Source organism: Mastomys coucha, chromosome X (assembly GCF_008632895.1).
Source record: "Mastomys coucha isolate ucsf_1 chromosome X, UCSF_Mcou_1, whole genome shotgun sequence".
In the NCBI taxonomy this organism is placed as follows: Eukaryota; Metazoa; Chordata; class Mammalia; order Rodentia; family Muridae; genus Mastomys; species Mastomys coucha.
In genome coordinates this window covers 64,451,445-64,456,362 of record NC_045030.1, presented here as the reverse complement: position 1 = coordinate 64,456,362, position 4,918 = coordinate 64,451,445, and the positions used below count along the sequence as shown (strand labels likewise).

General features: G+C 37.1%; 1 pseudogene; it reads right to left on the bottom strand.

Moving 5' to 3' along the window:
* Nucleotides 1-4,918, bottom strand: part of LOC116086498 — a 62,764-nt pseudogene that overhangs the window by 55,962 nt on the left and 1,884 nt on the right.

The following is a 4,918-nucleotide window of genomic DNA, read 5'->3' as shown; positions in this document are numbered from 1 at the left end:
TTCCTCCCCAACTTGCTTCTTGGTCATGATGTTTGTGCAGGAATAGAAACCCTGACTAAGACAGCATGCCATGATGTTTATGTGGAAGACAGAAAAATCTGTGGAATCAGTTCTCCCAGTCAAATTCACATCATCAGGCTTGTGCAACAAGTATCTTTACCTGCTGAGCTCTCTAGCTCTCTGGTCCTATAATCCACACATTTATGAGCTGGTAGTAATGATGATGATCAACAACATTGGCACTCATTATTGAGGATTGAAGAATTACTACCATTAAAGGAATCACTATCTTACTCATCACACTCTATGCTAAACATTCCATTATCCCACCAGTTCTCATGGCTGCACGGGCTACATACTATCTCTGATCTCCTTTGGGAAGTAAAAAGTTGGAGGTGCAGAAAGATTGAGGGTGAATGTGATCATGATAAAGTCAAAACCAAACCCAATCCTTCCAATTCCAGGTCTCTTGTGAGTGTTGAACATGAAAGATGCCTACACTGGGGAAGGATATAATGCTTGCCCTCCATGATGATTAATAATATCAGCTTGTCAGGGAGTGCCTAGATTGGATGCATTGAGAAGCCCCATACTAACTGTGATTAGCATCATTCCATGATCTGGGACCGCAGGCTGTATAAACAAAGAAAAGTGAGATGAACATCAACATCTATAACTCTCTGCTTGACTATGGATATAATGTGACTAGCCTCTTCAAGCTCCTGCCACCATTATGGATTGTGCCTTCCTTCAAACTGTAAGCCTAAATAAACTTTTCCTCCTTAAGTTGAATGTATTATGCATTGTGTTGCAGTCATGAGACAATAAATATTATATCTTCCAATGTGAATTAGTTCTGGGATATATATGATGTAGACATTCTTATCCTTCCTTCCATTTGCCTAAACTATAAATAAAAAAGTTATGTAAGACCTTCAAGCACCCCATGATTCCTCCTCTGCAGTCTAATTTGGATACCCTGAAATTGGTAGAAGACATTTTTTACTTCACTTATATATTTTTCCATTTCATGTTATATTTTTTCTTAGTCTCATTTCCCCCAGGTTTAATGTTTCTGGAAAATGACTGATGAAATCAATTCAGAAATTTTGAGAAGAAAAATGTTGTGTTCTAATATGAATACGAACCAGTAAAATAAAACAAAAACAAACAAACAAACAAAAACAAACAAACAAAAAACATCTATTTCTTGGCTAAGTAACTGCTAATGTGAAATGTATTGACAGCTTCCCATCATATAGCAAAGGAAACAAGGAGAGTAATCATGCCCTCACTATCTTCAAACAACTCACACATTCAAGCTGTGAGGAGAAATGAAGGGCAATAGAAATGGTAAAAATAAGAGGCACTCAAGTCCACACTTAGGGTTTCCTGTCTGACTACCTAAAAGCTACTGAAGAAAATGAATATTTTAGCTTCTAAAAAGCCTTTGGCTACCCCTGAAGCGAAATTTAAAATGACCTCCACTGCTGGACTATCTAAAGACAGCATCCTAGGATGCAGTTACTTTCTTGATGTTCTGGAAGGGATGCTGAGTTATAAGAATATAGTATGGATCCTTGCTCTGCTACTTACTAGCTTTAAGTCCTTGGAAAAGTGCTAGAACCTTTGATTTGCATTTTAAAAATAAAAGAAAAATAGAGGATGATACCATCTAATGGAGATCTGAAGTTCAAAGGAGAGGGCAAATAAAAAGATACCAGGGGGTTAGGGATATAATAATAATATAGCTCAACTGATACACTGGTTGCTTAACACACAAGAGGCACTGAGTTGCACCCAGAGTAACTCATAATCCCAGTATTCCAGAGTAAAAGACAGGAGGACCAGAAATTAATTCAAGATCATCTTCAGCTAAGGACTAAACATGAACCAGCCTGGGTTACTGAAGATCCTGTCTCAAAACAGAAAAAAAGCTTAGAGTTGTTACCTTTTTAGATATTACTAATTCTCAAATTTTGCAATTGTTCATGCTTATACAACTAAAGTTAAGAGAAAGTACTGTTCCTTTAGAGAACTGTCTTTAGATATCTTAAACTGCCTGGACAAGACCTTTAAGGAAATGCTACATCAAATTTATATCCCAGGCAGATTATAGACTTTACACAAAAACAATTGGCCATGTAATTTTACTCTTTACATCATCATAATGGTAATGGCTTGTGATAATTTGATATTTTTTAAAAAAATATTTCTGATTTTAAAAAATAAAAATAAAATATACACATGTAACTATTGATACCTTTTCAAGCTCTCTAGTTATAATTGCCTTAAGAGGAAAGACAACAAAAAATGTAGTCATTGCCTACATTAATTTTCTATGTTTGGTGTTCCTACATAGATTAGAACAGATTATAAAACTATTACAGTCAGACATTTGAGATGTTTTGTCAACAAATTATTGTTGCCCATATTACTGAGATTTCTTAACTAGTAATTGTTTAACGTGCACAATACACTCTGTTACATTTGGCTTTTAAACAGAAAAAGGGGAAATTGTATCCCTGTACACATTATTTAAATCATGCTTTTAATTTTAAAGACATTTTAAAATTTAGATGCCAAAGAGCTCTCTGAAAAATCCATGACATCCTACAGCCAGGCATAATTATGCCTAGATGAAATGGAATAACCTTTTCACTGGGCCTAAAAAAGACCCAAAGGGTTTTATCACCTTGAGAAGAGGGTATTTTATGTTCTTTCCATAGACTGCAGAATCTCCAATCTAGATACCAGAAAGACTGGTCCAGCCAGCCCTGCCTCTCCTGCTCACAAAGACTCGCTGAGAAGAGGAGGGAGAAGAACAGAGAAAGCAGACTCTGACAGCTGACAGAAATGGAGAAGCTGCATCTACCACAGACTACAACAACCAAAACCGCTAACACTGCTGCTGTTCAGCTAAATTTGTTTGGACTTACTGCTGCTAAATGAATTTTTCTTGTGTCTCTTATCTATATGCTATGTTGTTTATAAGTTAGGTTAGCCACTAAGTGTCATACCTCATTTCAGTATATTTGTGTCACACCCGTACCTTATAACTCATCTATAGATTGGGATAATACTAAGGCCCATTTGCTAAGAGTGTAGAAAGATACAGGTATTTCTCATGATATGAGGTAATTGAAGACAGAAATTTCAGATATTAGCAAAAGTCATTTAGATACTTGAAACATTGAATTGGCCAGTGATTTAAAAACAATCTAAGTGCAATGAATCCCTTAGACTGGGTTCAGTATATGATCTTACTTGCTATTATTAACTGACATCTCTAGCCATGATGAAGAAAGACCTTCTGGAACTTCGCTTAAAAAATAATAAAAAAGGGGGAAATGCTACGCACACTCGTCTACTCCAGTCACATCCAAAATATCGGAGATAAAATCCTGATAAAGGATAAAAGGCAATAAGACTTCAAAAGGAGTTCTGTGCCTCCTGGATTTCAGACTAGTTGCTGGTATCCTCTAACTCAGACGTGTTCCAGATTAGTCTTTCCAATCGTCAACACGGCCTCATAATTAGGCATAAAGGTACCACAAGAAATGATTTGTAAATGGTTAAGATTGGGCATTGTCTCCTGGCTGACACAATGTTTCCAACTATCCTAGTTTAATATTTTACGTACTGGACAGTAATTGAAGGGTTTCCCTCACTCTAGGACATTAGCTCAAAGTGTTAGGTCGAGACTCCTCTCTGCTGCCTCCAGCAAGAACCAGATAATTAGCATAAGAATACCTCAACAGAGAGGGCTCCAACCCTCTTCCTCCTACTTCACACCTAGCTACCAGACTCTGCTGACCTTGGTGTGGGGGTCGCTTGCCTATGTGACTTCAGTCTAGCAGAAGGACTGGGAGAAGAACAAGGACTTGGACTCACAGAAGGACTAGCACTAGAACTTAGATGGGCTAGGACTCAGATTCATGCATCCGCATTCCCCCGGGGCCCAGAGTGCTTGGGCCCGGGGATACAGCACCAGTTCAGAGGAGATAGCTGCTGCTTTAGACCCAGTAGATAGCCTCAGATGTACCTCAACTATTGAGCTGCCAGATTTACCATCTCTCTTTTACAATGACTGCAAAAGTCTGATGCCATTTCTAAGAAATACATTTAGATCTTATACTTCAAAAAAAAAAAACAGAAAAAAAAACATAAGCATGTTATGAAAACATGTACATACATGTGTGTGTGATTTTCCTTAGCAAACATGAAAATATATTCACTCTAGATAAGTCAATGAGTACAGAACAACAACAACCAGTTCCAGTTAACCAGTGAGTTTTGGGTGATGCATGCAGGAGTATGGGTCAGAGATAACATAGGAATATGGTTGACTCAAAGACACCTATTTGCTTCACCAAAATCCCAACCCCAGTTGGGGAATGACTCAGGAAATTTGCTTCCCTGGAACTAAGTATATAATTTGCAAGTAGTTCAGCTGGTCCTAGAATCTCCTTTCCCTGGCAATTGTTGTCACTTATATTACTATAGAAACGATATGCCTTCTCAGGGAGAAATCACTTCACACACTTTAACACAAATGAAAGCTCCTTACTTAAACACCTTGCTGACTGGGGCTACCACCAAATAAGAGTTGACCTCCAACATAAGATTTCCTTTATATACATAGTAGGCTTATGCATTTTGCATACACTGTCATGCTTAAATCTCTTTCCAGTCTCCACCCTATGTTATACTTCAAAAAATATAAACAGAGATGGGAAGCTATAAATCTAGGTGCTTAGGCAGTTAATAGATTTATACAGCAAAGATATCACATATTGCCAGAATTATTATTATTATTATTATTATTATTATTATTATTATTATTTTTTTTTTTACTGCAGCACTTTTATTTTTCTTTACACAATGACGTGTTGCTGGGGCCTAATGTTCTCACTGA